At 45.8% G+C, this 18,874-nt stretch overlaps 12 non-coding genes across 12 annotated transcripts; all 12 read left to right on the forward strand.

Annotated features, from left to right (window-relative positions):
• The first annotated feature begins 447 nt into the window (after positions 1-447).
• Positions 448-520, forward strand: trnar-acg (transfer RNA arginine (anticodon ACG)). Its single transcript has one exon. It is a non-coding gene; the product is annotated as a tRNA-Arg (tRNA).
• Positions 521-1,427: 907 nt separating this feature from the next.
• On the forward strand, positions 1,428-1,500 carry trnav-uac (transfer RNA valine (anticodon UAC)). Its single transcript has one exon. It is a non-coding gene; the product is annotated as a tRNA-Val (tRNA).
• A 1,910-nt stretch (positions 1,501-3,410) lies between these two features.
• trnav-aac (transfer RNA valine (anticodon AAC)) lies at positions 3,411-3,483 on the forward strand. Its single transcript has one exon. It is a non-coding gene; the product is annotated as a tRNA-Val (tRNA).
• Positions 3,484-4,938: 1,455 nt separating this feature from the next.
• On the forward strand, positions 4,939-5,011 carry trnar-acg (transfer RNA arginine (anticodon ACG)). Its single transcript has one exon. It is a non-coding gene; the product is annotated as a tRNA-Arg (tRNA).
• A 907-nt stretch (positions 5,012-5,918) lies between these two features.
• trnav-uac (transfer RNA valine (anticodon UAC)) lies at positions 5,919-5,991 on the forward strand. Its single transcript has one exon. It is a non-coding gene; the product is annotated as a tRNA-Val (tRNA).
• A 1,455-nt stretch (positions 5,992-7,446) lies between these two features.
• Positions 7,447-7,519, forward strand: trnar-acg (transfer RNA arginine (anticodon ACG)). The gene has a single exon. It is a non-coding gene; the product is annotated as a tRNA-Arg (tRNA).
• Positions 7,520-8,426: 907 nt separating this feature from the next.
• trnai-aau (transfer RNA isoleucine (anticodon AAU)) lies at positions 8,427-8,499 on the forward strand. The gene has a single exon. It is a non-coding gene; the product is annotated as a tRNA-Ile (tRNA).
• Positions 8,500-10,409: 1,910 nt separating this feature from the next.
• Positions 10,410-10,482, forward strand: trnav-uac (transfer RNA valine (anticodon UAC)). Its single transcript has one exon. It is a non-coding gene; the product is annotated as a tRNA-Val (tRNA).
• A 2,432-nt stretch (positions 10,483-12,914) lies between these two features.
• Positions 12,915-12,987, forward strand: trnav-aac (transfer RNA valine (anticodon AAC)). Its single transcript has one exon. It is a non-coding gene; the product is annotated as a tRNA-Val (tRNA).
• Positions 12,988-14,441: 1,454 nt separating this feature from the next.
• On the forward strand, positions 14,442-14,514 carry trnar-acg (transfer RNA arginine (anticodon ACG)). Its single transcript has one exon. It is a non-coding gene; the product is annotated as a tRNA-Arg (tRNA).
• A 907-nt stretch (positions 14,515-15,421) lies between these two features.
• Positions 15,422-15,494, forward strand: trnav-uac (transfer RNA valine (anticodon UAC)). Its single transcript has one exon. It is a non-coding gene; the product is annotated as a tRNA-Val (tRNA).
• A 1,910-nt stretch (positions 15,495-17,404) lies between these two features.
• trnav-uac (transfer RNA valine (anticodon UAC)) lies at positions 17,405-17,477 on the forward strand. The gene has a single exon. It is a non-coding gene; the product is annotated as a tRNA-Val (tRNA).
• The last annotated feature ends 1,397 nt before the right edge of the window (positions 17,478-18,874 follow it).

Here is an 18,874-nt window from a genome sequence, read left to right on the forward strand (position 1 = left end):
GTTAATCGCAGAAAGTAAGCAGTGTGTCAGCGAACAATTGGCGACAGGGATCAGATTGCTCAAGTAGGATGGTATGGGCTGGGGGAGGGGGGCAATGCTGAGGGTAAAACATATCAATGCAAGGAATTAAAATAAGATGATGGATACAGATGGTGGAGGGGGAAGAAGCAGATGGTGGAGGGGGAAGAGAGGTTACACAGTCTGATGTTGTTGAACTGAATAAAATGAAACATACAGAGAGCTGCCTGAATCTACTGGAATAAGTCAATAGAAGTAAGTGAATATCCACACATAGACAAGCTTTTAGAAAATGTCTTGATTGTCTCGGGAACGTATTGGTTCCCTGCTGTGTGAGCTCAGCTTCTCAAAGGAAACCCAATGTGAATGAATCCCGCCGAATGCGCCACAGAGGCTCAACAAGGAATAGCAAAATGCATTCACCCGGCTGGGCCAGTGGCGCAATGGATAACGCGTCTGACTACGAATCAGGAGATTCCAGGTTCGACTCCTGGCTGGCTCGAAATTCGAACTTTTGGCGTGCGCTTTAACTCACTGGGTGGGACAGCTGATTCTTGATGCAGAGCAAAGTGAGCAGAACGTCTTCAATTCTCGTATCGAAAGTTGATCCGACATCTGCGGAAGATACTGGAACAACTCAGCGAGTCAGGCGGGATTTGTCGACAGGACAACACAGCTCGTCTTTCACCATCACTTTTCATTAAAACCGGGACGGGTTAGAAATGTCGGACGTTTTAACCAAGTCAAATCCCGGTGGGAGCAAACAGAATAACAGGAAAGCGCTCTGACAGGGTGCAAGTCAGGAGAGATTAAATGAGAAAAGGCCTAGGGTTCCCTGGCCACAGAGTGAGGTGAGCATCGAATGAGAGAATAATTACACCACAGTATGAGGCCATTCCAGCCGCTGTGTCTGTGCCAGCTCTCAGCAACTACCGCCCGGATACAAAGACGAAGTGGAAACAAGATTCAAACCCAAATCTGCGATGGTAGTACACACAGAATGGGGGCAGCATTTACAGTGTGAGACGGTTGCACACACTATGAGTGTGAAAGCTGTATTGAGCCCAGTGGAAAGATGCGCTGCTGTTCCTCGAGTGTTTGTTGAGCTTCTTTGGAACATTTCAGGAGGCCGAGGTCCGGAAGGTCAGCGTTAAGATGCAGCTCTCCAGTCAGTTCAATTCTCCACTTTGGCTCTGTAGATTAGATGGGTCACGTCCCTGTGAAGTTAACGCAGATCATGTTAAGTTCGATCTAATTTCTACAACTCGTGGTTTTATATGTTTAAACATCTGTTTTTGAAAGAAACAGCAGTCGACTTGTAATAAGTGGCCTAGCCTCTCAGCCTCACCATGCGAATCTGCAGCAACACAGTGAGGTTGCACATTGTACACGTCCGTTGATTGCCAGCTGTTTCTGTAGTGTAGTGGTTATCACATTCGACTTACACACGAAAAGTCCCCGGTTCGAAACCGGGCAGAAACATCTCGAACTTCCAGTTTAGTCTGTTGCTGACTATTGCCGCAATCTCGTAACTGGTCTTCATCAACGAGGAATAGCAAAATGCATGCACCCGTCTGGTTGTGGTTATTTACGAAAGCCCTGCATTCTCAATTTAACTTCCACTTCAAGCAAAACATAACTTATCTTCAGGTCTGTAAAGTTCGATTCCTGATTGTTTTATAAGTTGAGACATCGGTTTTAAAGAAACGGCTGTCTTCTTGTAATAAGTGACATGGCCTCTCAGACGAACCATGAGAAGCTGCAGCAACACAGTGAGGTTGAACATTGCACAAGTCCAATGATTACTGCACCGCCAGCGGTTTCTGTAGTGTAGTGGTTAGCACATTCCCCTAACATGCGAAAGGTCCCCGGGGCCATACCAGGTAGAAACATCAAGTGCTTCTCATGTTGTGTGAGGAATGTTTGCACAAAGTACTTTTGTTCCCCCATCTCGTATGTTCGAGGATTATGAGGTTTAGACTCTCATGAGCCACTAAAATAAATTCCACATTAAGTCACAAGCACTGAATTTTCGACAGGCAATGAGAAGAAAAGGACCTTCTTATTTTGGATATGCGGAGCTAGTTCATCCACAACAGAATTTCATGCATTTACTAATGCAGATACACCTACTTATTCACCATCTCAAACATGTCTAAATGAACGACAAATGCAACTTACTGCGGATGCTTCATTCTGAAACAAAAACAGAACATACTGGACAATCTCAGCAGGACTGACGGCCTCTGTGGAGCGAGATGGCAGCGGTCGTTCCGGGCCTGGGTGACTCTTTGTCAAAGCTGGAGAACTGGAAATGGGGTCAGATTCAGACAAATGTGGATGGGGCGGGGTTGGCGTGCCCTATTGGGCCTCGATAGAGTGGTCAGCAATAGGTGGAAAATGACGAAAATGTCTCGGACAGAAAGAAAAAGGGAATGTAAATGAGGCTAATCAAGGCTAAGAAAGTTGCTGATAGTGGCGCCTCAAGAGATCAGAATGTGTTAATAGCAGAACAAAGAAAACAGTGTGTCAGCGAACAATTGGCGACAGGGTTGCTCAAGTAGGATGGTATGGGCTGGGGGGAGGGGCGCAATGCTGAGGGTAAAACATACCAATGGAAGGAATGAAAATAACTTGATGGAAATAAACAGATGGTGGAGGGAGAAGAGAGATTACACAGTCTGATGTTGTTGAACTGAATAAAATGAAATATACAGAGGGCTGCCTGAATCAACTGGAATTAGTCAATAGAGGTAAGTGAATGTCATACCCCTAGACCAACGAGCCCCGGGAAAGTAACAGAAGCACGCTGTTATTGCCATCGAAAGTCGATCTAACATCTGCGGAAAATACTGGAACAACTCAGCGAGTCAGGCGGAATTTGTCGACAGGACAACAAAGCTTGTCTTTCACCATCACCTTTCATTAAAACCGGGACGGATTAGAAATGTCGGACGTTTTAACCAAGTCAAATCCTGGTGGGAGCAAACAGAACAACAGGAAAGCGCTCTGACAGGGTGCAAGTCAGGAGAGATTAAATGAGAAAAGGCCTAGGGTTCCCTGGCCACAGAGTGAGGTGAGCATCGAATGAGAGAATAATTACACCACAGTATGAGGCCATTCCAGCCGCTGTGTCTGTGCCAGCTCTCAACAACTACCGCCCGGATACAAAGAAGAAGTGGAAACAAGATTCAAACCCAAATCTGCGATGGAAGGACACACAGAATGGGGGCAGCATTTACAGTGTGAGACTGTTGCACACACTATGAGTGTGAAAGCTGTAAGAAACAGCAGTCGTCTTGTAATAAGTGGCCTAGCCTCTCAGCCTCACCATGCGAATCTGCAGCAACACAGTGAGGTTTCACATTGTACACGTCCGCTGATTGCCAGTTGTTTCTGTAGTGCAGTGGTTATCACATTCGCCTAACACGCGAAAGGTCCCCGGTTCGAAACCGGGCAGAAACATCTCGTATTTCCAGTTTAGTCTGTTGCTGACTATTGCCGCAATCTCGTAACTGGTCTTCATCAACGAGAAATAGCAAAATGCATGCACCCGTCTGGTTGTGGTTATTTTCGAAAGCCCTGCCTTCTCAATTTAACTTCCACTTAAAGCAAAACATAACTTATCTTCAGGTCTGTAAAGTTCGATTCCTGATTGTTTTATAAGTTGAGACATCGGTTTTAAAGAAACGGCTGTCTTCTTGTAATAAGTGACATGGCCTCTCAGACGAACCATGAGAAGCTGCAGCAACACAGTGAGGTTGAACATTGCACAAGTCCATTGATTACTGCACCGCCAGCGGTTTCTGTAGTGTAGTGGTTAGCACATTCCCCTAACATGCGAAAGGTCCCCGGGGCCATACCGGGTAGAAACATCAAGTGCTTCTCATGTTGTGTGAGGAATGTTTGCACAAAGTACTTTTGTTCCCCCATCTCGTATGTTCGAGGATTATGAGGTTTAGTCTCTCATGAGCCACTGAAATAAATTCCACATTAAGTAACAAGCACTGAATTTTCGACAGGCAATGAGAAGAAAAGGACCTTCCTATTTTGGATATTCGGAGCTAGTTCATCCACAACAGAATTTCATGCATTTACAAATGCAGATAAACATACTTATTCACCATCTCAAACATGTCTAAATGAACGACAAATGCAACTTACTGCGGATGCTTCATTCTGAAACAAAAACAGAACATACTGGACAATCTCAGCAGGACTGACAGCCTCTGTGGAGCGAGATGGCAGCGGTCGTTCCGGGCCTGGGTGACTCTTTGTCAAAGCTGGAGAACTGGAAATGGGGTCAGTTTCAGACTAATGTGGATGGGGCGGGGGTGGCGTGCCCTATTGGGCCTTGATAGAGTGGTCAGCAATAGGTGGAAAATGACGAAAATGTCTCGGACAGAAAGAAAAAGGGAATGTAAATGAGGCTAATCAAGGTGCTGATAGTGGCGCCTCAAGAGATCAGAATGTGTTAATCGCAGAAAGTAAGCAGTGTGTCAGCGAACAATTGGCGACAGGGATCAGATTGCTCAAGTAGGATGGTATGGGCTGGGGGAGGGGGGCAATGCTGAGGGTAAAACATATCAATGCAAGGAATTAAAATAAGATGATGGATACAGATGGTGGAGGGGGAAGAAGCAGATGGTGGAGGGGGAAGAGAGGTTACACAGTCTGATGTTGTTGAACTGAATAAAATGAAACATACAGAGAGCTGCCTGAATCTACTGGAATAAGTCAATAGAAGTAAGTGAATATCCACACATAGACAAGCTTTTAGAAAATGTCTTGATTGTCTCGGGAACGTATTGGTTCCCTGCTGTGTGAGCTCAGCTTCTCAAAGGAAACCCAATGTGAATGAATCCCGCCGAATGCGCCACAGAGGCTCAACAAGGAATAGCAAAATGCATTCACCCGGCTGGGCCAGTGGCGCAATGGATAACGCGTCTGACTACGAATCAGGAGATCCCAGGTTCGACTCCTGGCTGGCTCGAAATTCGAACTTTTGGCGTGCGCTTTAACTCACTGGGTGGGACAGCTGATTCTTGATGCAGAGCAAAGTGAGCAGAACGTCTTCAATTCTCGTATCGAAAGTTGATCCGACATCTGCGGAAGATACTGGAACAACTCAGCGAGTCAGGCGGGATTTGTCGACAGGACAACACAGCTCGTCTTTCACCATCACTTTTCATTAAAACCGGGACGGGTTAGAAATGTCGGACGTTTTAACCAAGTCAAATCCCGGTGGGAGCAAACAGAATAACAGGAAAGCGCTCTGACAGGGTGCAAGTCAGGAGAGATTAAATGAGAAAAGGCCTAGGGTTCCCTGGCCACAGAGTGAGGTGAGCATCGAATGAGAGAATAATTACACCACAGTATGAGGCCATTCCAGCCGCTTTGTCTGTGCCAGCTCTCAGCAACTACCGCCCGGATACAAAGACGAAGTGGAAACAAGATTCAAACCCAAATCTGCGATGGTAGTATACACAGAATGGGGGCAGCATTTACAGTGTGAGACGGTTGCACACACTATGAGTGTGAAAGCTGTATTGAGCCCAGTGGAAAGATGCGCTGCTGTTCCTCGAGTGTTTGTTGAGCTTCTTTGGAACATTTCAGGAGGCCGAGGTCCGGGAGGTCAGCGTTAAGTTGCAGCTCTCCAGTCAGTTCAATTCTCCACTTTGGCTCTGTGGATTAGTTGGGTCACGTCCCTGTGAAGTTAACGCAGATCATGTTAAGTTCGATCTAATTTCTACATCTCGTGGTTTTATATGTTGAAACATCTGTTTTTGAAAGAAACAGCAGTCGTCTTGTAATAAGTGGCCTAGCCTCTCAGCCTCACCATGCGAATCTGCAGCAACACAGTGAGGTTGCACATTGTACACGTCCGTTGATTGCCAGCTGTTTCTGTAGTGTAGTGGTTATCACATTCGACTTACACGCGATAGGTCCCCGGTTCGAAACCGGGCAGGAACATCTCGAACTTCCAGTTTAGTCTGTTGCTGACTATTGCCGCAATCTCGTAACTGGTCTTCATCAACGAGGAATAGCAAAATGCATGCACCCGTCTGGTTGTGGTTATTTACGAAAGCCCTGCATTCTCAATTTAACTTCCACTTCAAGCAAAACATAACTTATCTTCAGGTCTGTAAAGTTCGATTCCTGATTGTTTTATAAGTTGAGACATCGGTTTTAAAGAAACGGCTGTCTTCTTGTAATAAGTGACATGGCCTCTCAGACGAACCATGAGAAGCTGCAGCAACACAGTGAGGTTGAACATTGCACAAGTCCAATGATTACTGCACCGCCAGCGGTTTCTGTAGTGTAGTGGTTAGCACATTCCCCTAACATGCGAAAGGTCCTCGGGGCCATACCAGGTAGAAACATCAAGTGCTTCTCATGTTGTGTGAGGAATGTTTGCACATAGTCCTTTTGTTCCCCCATCTCGTATGTTCGAGGATTATGAGGTTTAGACTCTCATGAGCCACTAAAATAAATTCCACATTAAGTCACAAGCACTGAATTTTCGACAGGCAATGAGAAGAAAAGGACCTTCCTATTTTGGATATTCGGAGCTAGTTCATCCACAACATAATTTCATGCATTTACAAATGCAGATAAACATACTTATTCACCATCTCAAACATGTCTAAATGAACGACAAATGCAACTTACTGCGGATGCTTCATTCTGAAACAAAAACAGAACATACTGGACAATCTCAGCAGGACTGACAGCCTCTGTGGAGCGAGATGGCAGCGGTCGTTCCGGGCCTGGGTGACTCTTTGTCAAAGCTGGAGAACTGGAAATGGGGTCAGATTCAGACTAATGTGGATGGGGCGGGGTTGGCGTGCCCTATTGGGCCTCGATAGAGTGGTCAGCAATAGGTGGAAAATGACGAAAATGTCTCGGACAGAAAGAAAAAGGGAATGTAAATGAGGCTAATCAAGGTGCTGATAGTGGCGCCTCAAGAGATCAGAATGTGTTAATCGCAGAAAGTAAGCAGTGTGTCAGCGAACAATTGGCGACAGGGATCAGATTGCTCAAGTAGGATGGTATGGGCTGGGGGAGGGGGGCAATGCTGAGGGTAAAACATATCAATGCAAGGAATTAAAATAAGATGATGGATACAGATGGTGGAGGGGGAAGAAGTAGATGGTGGAGGGGGAAGAGAGGTTACACAGTCTGATGTTGTTGAACTGAATAAAATGAAACATACAGAGAGCTGCCTGAATCTACTGGAATAAGTCAATAGAAGTAAGTGAATATCCACACATAGACAAGCTTTTAGAAAATGTCTTGATTGTCTCGGGAACGTATTGGTTCCCTGCTGTGTGAGCTCAGCTTCTCAAAGGAAACCCAATGTGAATGAATCCCGCCGAATGCGCCACAGAGGCTCAACAAGGAATAGCAAAATGCATGCACCCGGCTGGGCCAGTGGCGCAATGGATAACGCGTCTGACTACGAATCAGGAGATTCTAGGTTCGACTCCTGGCTGGCTCGGAATTCGAACTTTTGGCGTGCGCTTTAACTCACTGGGTGGGACAGCTGATTCTTGATGCAGAGCAAAGTGAGCAGAACGTCTTCAATTCTCGTATCGAAAGTTGATCCGACATCTGCGGAAGATACTGGAACAACTCAGCGAGTCAGGCGGGATTTGTCGACAGGACAACAAAGCACGTCTTTCACCATCACCTTTCATTAAAACCGGGGCGGGTTAGAAATGTCGGACGTTTTAACCAAGTCAAATCCCGGTGGGAGCAAACAGAATAACAGGAAAGCGCTCTGACAGGGTGCAAGTCAGGAGAGATTAAATGAGAAAAGGCCTAGGGTTCCCTGGCCACAGAGTGAGGTGAGCATCGAATGAGAGAATAATTACACCACAGTATGAGGCCATTCCAGCCGCTGTGTCTGTGCCAGCTCTCAGCAACTACCGCCCGGATACAAAGACGAAGTGGAAACAAGATTCAAACCCAAATCTGCGATGGTAGTACACACAGAATGGGGGCAGCATTTACAGTGTGAGACGGTTGCACACACTATGAGTGTGAAAGCTGTATTGAGCCCAGTGGAAAGATGCGCTGCTGTTCCTCGAGTGTTTGTTGAGCTTCTTTGGAACATTTCAGGAGGCCGAGGTCCGGGAGGTCAGCGTTAAGATGCAGCTCTCCAGTCAGTTCAATTCTCCACTTTGGCTCTGTAGATTAGATGGGTCACGTCCCTGTGAAGTTAACGCAGATCATGTTAAGTTCGATCTAATTTCTACATCTCGTGGTTTTATATGTTGAAACATCTGTTTTTGAAAGAAACAGCAGTCGACTTGTAATAAGTGGCCTAGCCTCTCAGCCTCACCATGCGAATCTGCAGCAACACAGTGAGGTTGCACATTGTACACGTCCGTTGATTGCCAGCTGTTTCTGTAGTGTAGTGGTTATCACATTCGCCTAATACGCGAAAGGTCCCCGGTTCGAAACCGGGCAGAAACATCTCGTATTTCCAGTTTAGTCTGTTGCTGACTATTGCCGCAATCTCGTAACTGGTCTTCATCAACGAGAAATAGCAAAATGCATGCACCCGTCTGGTTGTGATTATTTTCGAAAGCCCTGCCTTCTCAATTTAACTTCCACTTCAAGCAAAACATAACTTATCTTCAGTTCTGTAAAGTTCGATTCCTGATTGTTTTATAAGTTGAGACATCGGTTTTAAACAAACGGCTGTCTTCTTGTAATAAGTGACATGGCCTCTCAGACGAACCATGAGAAGCTGCAGCAACACAGTGAGGTTGAACATTGCACAAGTCCATTGATTACTGCACCGCCAGCGGTTTCTGTAGTGTAGTGGTTAGCACATTCCCCTAACATGCGAAAGGTCCCCGGGGCCATACCGGGTAGAAACATCAAGTGCTTCTCATGTTGTGTGAGGAATGTTTGCACAAAGTACTTTTGTTCCCCCATCTCGTATGTTCGAGGATTATGAGGTTTAGTCTCTCATGAGCCACTGAAATAAATTCCACATTAAGTAACAAGCACTGAATTTTCGACAGGCAATGAGAAGAAAAGGACCTTCCTATTTTGGATATTCGGAGCTAGTTCATCCACAACAGAATTTCATGCATTTACAAATGCAGATAAACATACTTATTCACCATCTCAAACATGTCTAAATGAACGACAAATGCAACTTACTGCGGATGCTTCATTCTGAAACAAAAACAGAACATACTGGACAATCTCAGCAGGACTGACAGCCTCTGTGGAGCGAGATGGCAGCGGTCGTTCCGGGCCTGGGTGACTCTTTGTCAAAGCTGGAGAACTGGAAATGGGGTCAGATTCAGACTAATGTGGATGGGGCGGGGTTGGCGTGCCCTATTGGGCCTCGATAGAGTGGTCAGCAATAGGTGGAAAATGACGAAAATGTCTCGGACAGAAAGAAAAAGGGAATGTAAATGAGGCTAATCAAGGCTAAGAAAGTTGCTGATAGTGGCGCCTCAAGAGATCAGAATGTGTTAATAGCAGAACAAAGAAAACAGTGTGTCAGCGAACAATTGGCGACAGGGTTGCTCAAGTAGGATGGTATGGGCTGGGGGGAGGGGCGCAATGCTGAGGGTAAAACATACCAATGGAAGGAATGAAAATAACTTGATGGAAATAAACAGATGTTGGAGGGAGAAGAGAGATTACACAGTCTGATGTTGTTGAACTGAATAAAATGAAATATACAGAGGGCTGCCTGAATCAACTGGAATTAGTCAATAGAGGTAAGTGAATGTCATACCCCTAGACCAACGAGCCCCGGGAAAGTAACAGAAGCACGCTGTTATTGCCATCGAAAGTCGATCTAACATCTGCGGAAAATACTGGAACAACTCAGCGAGTCAGGCGGAATTTGTCGACAGGACAACAAAGCTTGTCTTTCACCATCACCTTTCATTAAAACCGGGACGGGTTAGAAATGTCGGACGTTTTAACCAAGTCAAATCCTGGTGGGAGCAAACAGAACAACAGGAAAGCGCTCTGACAGGGTGCAAGTCAGGAGAGATTAAATGAGAAAAGGCCTAGGGTTCCCTGGCCACAGAGTGAGGTGAGCATCGAATGAGAGAATAATTACACCACAGTATGAGGCCATTCCAGCCGCTGTGTCTGTGCCAGCTCTCAACAACTACCGCCCGGATACAAAGAAGAAGTGGAAACAAGATTCAAACCCAAATCTGCGATGGAAGGACACACAGAATGGGGGCAGCATTTACAGTGTGAGACTGTTGCACACACTATGAGTGTGAAAGCTGTAAGAAACAGCAGTCGTCTTGTAAAAAGTGGCCTAGCCTCTCAGCCTCACCATGCGAATCTGCAGCAACACAGTGAGGTTTCACATTGTACACGTCCGCTGATTGCCAGCTGTTTCTGTAGTGTAGTGGTTATCACATTCGCCTTACACGCGAAAGGTCCCCGGTTCGAAACCGGGCAGAAACATCTCGTATTTCCAGTTTAGTCTGTTGCTGACTATTGCCGCAATCTCGTAACTGGTCTTCATCAACGAGGAATAGCAAAATGCATGCACCCGTCTGGTTGTGGTTATTTACGAAAGCCCTGCATTCTCAATTTAACTTCCACTTCAAGCAAAACATAACTTATCTTCGTCTGTAAAGTTCGATTCCTGATTGTTTTATAAGTTGAGACATCGGTTTTAAAGAAACGGCTGTCTTCTTGTAATAAGTGACATGGCCTCTCAGATGAACCATGAGAATCTGCAGCAACACAGTGAGGTTGAACATTGCACAAGTCCATTGATTACTGCACCGCCAGCGGTTTCTGTAGTGTAGTGGTTAGCACATTCCCCTAACATGCGAAAGGTCCCCGGGGCCATACCGGGTAGAAACATCAAGTGCTTCTCATGTTGTGTGAGGAATGTTTGCACAAAGTACTTGTGTTCCCCATCTCGTATGTTCGAGGATTATGAGGATTAGTCTCTCATGAGCCACTAAAATAAATTCCACATTAAGTCACAAGCACTGAATTTTCGACAGGCAATGAGAAGAAAAGGACCTTCTTATCTTGGATATTCGGAGCTAGTTCATCCACAACAGAATTTCATGCATTTACAAATGCAGATAAACATACTTATTCACCATCTCAAACATGTCTAAATGAACGACAAATGCAACTTACTGCGGATGCTTCATTCTGAAACAAAAACAGAACATACTGGACAATCTCAGCAGGACTGACAGCCTCTGTGGAGCGAGATGGCAGCGGTCGGTCCGGGTCTGGGTGACTCTTTGTCAAAGCTGGAGAACTGGAAATGGGGTCAGATTCAGACTAATGTGGATGGGGCGGGGTTGGCGTGCCCTATTGGGCCTCGATAGAGTGGTCAGCAATAGGTGGAAAATGACGAAAATGTCTCGGACAGAAAGAAAAAGGGAATGTAAATGAGGCTAATCAAGGTGCTGATAGTGGCGCCTCAAGAGATCAGAATGTGTTAATCGCAGAAAGTAAGCAGTGTGTCAGCGAACAATTGGCGACAGGGATCAGATTGCTCAAGTAGGATGGTATGGGCTGGGGGAGGGGGGCAATGCTGAGGGTAAAACATATCAATGCAAGGAATTAAAATAAGATGATGGATACAGATGGTGGAGGGGGAAGAAGCAGATGGTGGAGGGGGAAGAGAGGTTACACAGTCTGATGTTGTTGAACTGAATAAAATGAAACATACAGAGAGCTGCCTGAATCTACTGGAATAAGTCAATAGAAGTAAGTGAATATCCACACATAGACAAGCTTTTAGAAAATGTCTTGATTGTCTCGGGAACGTATTGGTTCCCTGCTGTGTGAGCTCAGCTTCTCAAAGGAAACCCAATGTGAATGAATCCCGCCGAATGCGCCACAGAGGCTCAACAAGGAATAGCAAAATGCATGCACCCGGCTGGGCCAGTGGCGCAAGGGATAACGCGTCTGCCTACGAATCAGGAGATTCCACGTTCAACTCCTGGCTGGCTCGGAATTCGAACTTTTGGCGTGCGCTTTAACTCACTGGGTGGGACAGCTGATTCTTGATGCAGAGCAAAGTGAGCAGAACGTCTTCAATTCTCGTATCGAAAGTTGATCCGACATCTGCGGAAGATACTGGAACAACTCAGCGAGTCAGGCGGGATTTGTCGACAGGACAACACAGCTCGTATTTCACCATCACTTTTCATTAAAACCGGGACGGGTTAGAAATGTCGGACGTTTTAACCAAGCCAAATCCCGGTGGGAGCAAACAGAATAACAGGAAAGCGCTCTGACAGGGTGCAAGTCAGGAGAGATTAAATGAGAAAAGTCCTAGGGTTCCCTGGCCACAGAGTGAGGTGAGCATCGAATGAGAGAATAATTACACCACAGTATGAGGCCATTCCAGCCGCTGTGTCTGTGCCAGCTCTCAGCAACTACCGCCCGGATACAAAGACGAAGTGGAAACAAGATTCAAACCCAAATCTGCGATGGTAGTACACACAGAATGGGGGCAGCATTTACAGTGTGAGACGGTTGCACACACTATGAGTGTGAAAGCTGTATTGAGCCCAGTGGAAAGATGCGCTGCTGTTCCTCGAGTGTTTGTTGAGCTTCTTTGGAACATTTCAGGAGGCCGAGGTCCGGAAGGTCAGCGTTAAGATGCAGCTCTCCAGTCAGTTCAATTCTCCACTTTGGCTCTGTAGATTAGATGGGTCACGTCCCTGTGAAGTTAACGCAGATCATGTTAAGTTCGATCTAATTTCTACATCTCGTGGTTTTATATGTTGAAACATCTGTTTTTGAAAGAAACAGCAGTCGACTTGTAATAAGTGGCCTAGCCTCTCAGCCTCACCATGCGAATCTGCAGCAACACAGTGAGGTTGCACATTGTACACGTCCGTTGATTGCCAGCTGTTTCTGTAGTGTAGTGGTTATCACATTCGCCTAACACGCGAAAGGTCCCCGGTTCGAAACCGGGCAGAAACATCTCGTATTTCCAGTTTAGTCTGTTGCTGACGATTGCCGCAATCTCGTAACTGGTCTTCATCAACGAGAAATAGCAAAATGCATGCACCCGTCTGGTTGTGGTTATTTTCGAAAGCCCTGCCTTCTCAATTTAACTTCCACTTCAAGCAAAACATAACTTATCTTCAGGTCTGTAAAGTTCGATTCCTGATTGTTTTATAAGTTGAGACATCGGTTTTAAAGAAACGGCTGTCTTCTTGTAATAAGTGACATGGCCTCTCAGACGAACCATGAGAATCTGCAGCAACTCACTGAGGTTGAACATTGCACAAGTCCATTGATTACTGCACCGCCAGCGGTTTCTGTAGTGTAGTGGTTAGCACATTCCCCTAACATGCGAAAGGTCCCCGGGGCCATACCGGGTAGAAACATCAAGTGCTTCTCATGTTGTGTGAGGAATGTTTGCACAAAGTACTTGTGTTCCCCATCTCGTATGTTCGAGGATTATGCGGATTAGTCTCTCATGAGCCACTAAAATAAATTCCACATTAAGTCACAAGCACTGAATTTTCGACAGGCAATGAGAAGAAAAGGACCTTCTTATTTTGGATATTCGGAGCTAGTTCATCCACAACAGAATTTCATGCATTTACAAATGCAGATAAACATACTTATTCACCATCTCAAACATGTCTAAATGAACGACAAATGCAACTTACTGCGGATGCTTCATTCTGAAACAAAAACAGAACATACTGGACAATCTCAGCAGGACTGACAGCCTCTGTGGAGCGAGATGGCAGCGGTCGGTCCGGGTCTGGGTGACTCTTTGTCAAAGCTGGAGAACTGGAAATGGGGTCAGATTCAGACTAATGTGGATGGGGCGGGGTTGGCGTGCCCTATTGGGCCTCGATAGAGTGGTCAGCAATAGGTGGAAAATGACGAAAATGTCTCGGACAGAAAGAAAAAGGGAATGTAAATGAGGCTAATCAAGGTGCTGATAGTGGCGCCTCAAGAGATCAGAATGTGTTAATCGCAGAAAGTAAGCAGTGTGTCAGCGAACAATTGGCGACAGGGATCAGATTGCTCAAGTAGGATGGTATGGGCTGGGGGAGGGGGGCAATGCTGAGGGTAAAACATATCAATGCAAGGAATTAAAATAAGATGATGGATACAGATGGTGGAGGGGGAAGAAGCAGATGGTGGAGGGGGAAGAGAGGTTACACAGTCTGATGTTGTTGAACTGAATAAAATGAAACATACAGAGAGCTGCCTGAATCTACTGGAATAAGTCAATAGAAGTAAGTGAATATCCACACATAGACAAGCTTTTAGAAAATGTCTTGATTGTCTCGGGAACGTATTGGTTCCCTGCTGTGTGAGCTCAGCTTCTCAAAGGAAACCCAATGTGAATGAATCCCGCCGAATGCGCCACAGAGGCTCAACAAGGAATAGCAAAATGCATGCACCCGGCTGGGCCAGTGGCGCAATGGATAACGCGTTTGACTACGAATCAGGAGATTCTAGGTTCGACTCCTGGCTGGCTCGGCATTCGAACTTTTGGCGTGCGCTTTAACTCACTGGGTGGGACAGCTGATTCTTGATGCAGAGCAAAGTGAGCAGAACGTCTTCAATTCTCGTATCGAAAGTTGATCCGACATCTGCGGAAGATACTGGAACAACTCAGCGAGTCAGGCGGCATTTGTCGACAGGACAACAAAGCACGTCTTTCACCATCACCTTTCATTAAAACCGGGGCGGGTTAGAAATGTCGGACGTTTTAACCAAGTCAAATCCTGGTGGGAGCAAACAGAACAACAGGAAAGCGCTCTGACAGGGTGCAAGCCAGGAGAGATTAAATGAGAAAAGGCCAAGGGTTCCCTGGCCACAGAGTGAGGTGAGAATCGAATGAGAGAATAATTACACCACAGTATGAGGCCATTCCAGCCGCTGTGTCTGTGCCAGCTCTCAGCAACTACCGCCCGGATACAAAGACGAAGTGGAAACAAGATTCAAACCCAAATCTGCGATGGTAGTACACACAGAATGGGGGCAGCATTTACAGTGTGAGACGGTTGCACACACTATGAGTGTGAAAGCTGTATTGAGCCCAGTGGAAAGATGCGCTGCTGTTCCTCGAGTGTTTGTTGAGCTTCTTTGGAACATTTCAGGAGGCCGAGGTCCGGAAGGTCAGCGTTAAGATGCAGCTCTCCAGTCAGTTCAATTCTCCACTTTGGCTCTGTAGATTAGATGGGTCACGTCCCTGTGAAGTTAACGCAGATCATGTTAAGTTCGATCTAATTTCTACATCTCGTGGTTTTATATGTTGAAACATCTGTTTTTGAAAGAAACAGCAGTCGACTTGTAATAAGTGGCCTAGCCTCTCAGCCTCACCATGCGAATCTGCAGCAACACAGTGAGGTTGCACATTGTACACGTCCGTTGATTGCCAGCTGTTTCTGTAGTGTAGTGGTTATCACATTCGACTTACACACGAAAAGTCCCCGGTTCGAAACCGGGCAGAAACATCTCGAACTTCCAGTTTCGTCTGTTGCTGACTATTGCCGCAATCTCGTAACTGGTCTTCATCAACGAGGAATAGCAAAATGCATGCACCCGTCTGGTTGTGGTTATTTACGAAAGCCCTGCATTCTCAATTTAACTTCCACTTCAAGCAAAACATAACTTATCTTCAGGTCTGTAAAGTTCGATTCCTGATTGTTTTATAAGTTGAGACATCGGTTTTAAAGAAACGGCTGTCTTCTTGTAATAAGTGACATGGCCTCTCAGACGAACCATGAGAAGCTGCAGCAACACAGTGATGTTGAACATTGCACAAGTCCAATGATTACTGCACCGCCAGCGGTTTCTGTAGTGTAGTGGTTAGCACATTCCCCTAACATGCGAAAGGTCCCCGGGGCCATACCAGGTAGAAACATCAAGTGCTTCTCATGTTGTGTGAGGAATGTTTGCACAAAGTACTTTTGTTCCCCCATCTCGTATGTTCGAGGATTATGAGGTTTAGACTCTCATGAGCCACTAAAATAAATTCCACATTAAGTCACAAGCACTGAATTTTCGACAGGCAATGAGAAGAAAAGGACCTTCTTATTTTGGATATGCGGAGCTAGTTCATCCACAACAGAATTTCATGCATTTACTAATGCAGATACACCTACTTATTCACCATCTCAAACATGTCTAAATGAACGACAAATGCAACTTACTGCGGATGCTTCATTCTGAAACAAAAACAGAACATACTGGACAATCTCAGCAGGACTGACGGCCTCTGTGGAGCGAGATGGCAGCGGTCGTTCCGGGCCTGGGTGACTCTTTGTCAAAGCTGGAGAACTGGAAATGGGGTCAGATTCAGACAAATGTGGATGGGGCGGGGTTGGCGTGCCCTATTGGGCCTCGATAGAGTGGTCAGCAATAGGTGGAAAACGACGAAAATGTCTCGGACAGAAAGAAAAAGGGAATGTAAATGAGGCTAATCAAGGCTAAGAAAGTTGCTGATAGTGGCGCCTCAAGAGATCAGAATGTGTTAATAGCAGAACAAAGAAAACAGTGTGTCAGCGAACAATTGGCGACAGGGTTGCTCAAGTAGGATGGTATGGGCTGGGGGGAGGGGCGCAATGCTGAGGGTAAAACATACCAATGGAAGGAATGAAAATAACTTGATGGAAATAAACAGATGGTGGAGGGAGAAGAGAGATTACACAGTCTGATGTTGTTGAACTGAATAAAATGAAATATACAGAGGGCTGCCTGAATCAACTGGAATTAGTCAATAGAGGTAAGTGAATGTCATACCCCTAGACCAACGAGCCCCGGGAAAGTAACAGAAGCACGCTGTTATTGCCATCGAAAGTCGATCTAACATCTGCGGAAAATACTGGAACAACTCAGCGAGTCAGGCGGAATTTGTCGACAGGACAACAAAGCTTGTCTTTCACCATCACCTTTCATTAAAACCGGGACGGGTTAGAAATGTCGGACGTTTTAACCAAGTCAAATCCTGGTGGGAGCAAACAGAACAACAGGAAAGCGCTCTGACAGGGTGCAAGTCAGGAGAGATTAAATGAGAAAAGGCCTAGGGTTCCCTGGCCACAGAGTGAGGTGAGCATCGAATGAGAGAATAATTACACCACAGTATGAGGCCATTCCAGCCGCTGTGTCTGTGCCAGCTCTCAACAACTACCGCCCGGATACAAAGAAGAAGTGGAAACAAGATTCAAACCCAAATCTGCGATGGAAGGACACACAGAATGGGGGCAGCATTTACAGTGTGAGACTGTTGCACACACTATGAGTGTGAAAGCTGTAAGAAACAGCAGTCGTCTTGTAATAAGTGGCCTAGCCTCTCAGCCTCACCATGCGAATCTGCAGCAACACAGTGAGGTTTCACATTGTACACGTCCGCTGATTGCCAGCTGTTTCTGTAGTGCAGTGGTTATCACATTCGCCTTACACGCGAAAGGTCCCCGGTTCGAAACCGGGCAGAAACATCTCGTATTTCCAGTTTAGTCTGTTGCTGACTATTGCCGCAATCTCGTAACTGGTCTTCATCAACGAGGAATAGCAAAATGCATGCACCCGTCTGGTTGTGGTTATTTACGAAAGCCCTGCATTCTCAATTTAACTTCCACTTCAAGCAAAACATAACTTATCTTCAGGTCTGTAAAGTTCGATTCCTGATTGTTTTATAAGTTGAGACATCGGTTTTAAAGAAACGGCTGTCTTCTTGTAATAAGTGACATGGCCTCTCAGACGAACCATGAGAATCTGCAGCAACTCAGTGAGGTTGAACATTGCACAAGTCCATTGATTACTGCACCGCCAGCGGTTTCTGTAGTGTAGTGGTTAGCACATTCCCCTAACATGCGAAAGGTCCCCGGGGCCATACCGGGTAGAAACATCAAGTGCTTCTCATGTTGTGTGAGGAATGTTTGCACAAAGTACTTGTGTTCCCCATCTCGTATGTTCGAGGATTATGCGGATTAGTCTCTCATGAGCCACTAAAATAAATTCCACATTAAGTCACAAGCACTGAATTTTCGACAGGCAATGAGAAGAAAAGGACCTTCTTATTTTGGATATTCGGAGCTAGTTCATCCACAACAGAATTTCATGCATTTACAAATGCAGATAAACATACTTATTCACCATCTCAAACATGTCTAAATGAACGACAAATGCAACTTACTGCGGATGCTTCATTCTGAAACAAAAACAGAACATACTGGACAATCTCAGCAGGACTGACAGCCTCTGTGGAGCGAGATGGCAGCGGTCGGTCCGGGTCTGGGTGACTCTTTGTCAAAGCTGGAGAACTGGAAATGGGGTCAGATTCAGACTAATGTGGATGGGGCGGGGTTGGCGTGCCCTATTGGGCCTCGATAGAGTGGTCAGCAATAGGTGGAAAATGACGAAAATGTCTCGGACAGAAAGAAAAAGGGAATGTAAATGAGGCTAATCAAGGTGCTGATAGTGGCGCCTCAAGAGATCAGAATGTGTTAATCGCAGAAAGTAAGCAGTGTGTCAGCGAACAATTGGCGACAGGGATCAGATTGCTCAAGTAGGATGGTATGGGCTGGGGGAGGGGGGCAATGCTGAGGGTAAAACATATCAATGCAAGGAATTAAAATAAGATGATGGATACAGATGGTGGAGGGGGAAGAAGCAGATGGTGGAGGGGGAAGAGAGGTTACACAGTCTGATGTTGTTGAACTGAATAAAATGAAACATACAGAGAGCTGCCTGAATCTACTGGAATAAGTCAATAGAAGTAAGTGAATATCCACACATAGACAAGCTTTTAGAAAATGTCTTGATTGTCTCGGGAACGTATTGGTTCCCTGCTGTGTGAGCTCAGCTTCTCAAAGGAAACCCAATGTGAATGAAT

The sequence above is a fragment of the Scyliorhinus torazame genome, chromosome 5 (genome assembly GCF_047496885.1).
Source record: "Scyliorhinus torazame isolate Kashiwa2021f chromosome 5, sScyTor2.1, whole genome shotgun sequence".
Taxonomy (NCBI): domain Eukaryota; kingdom Metazoa; phylum Chordata; class Chondrichthyes; order Carcharhiniformes; family Scyliorhinidae; genus Scyliorhinus; species Scyliorhinus torazame.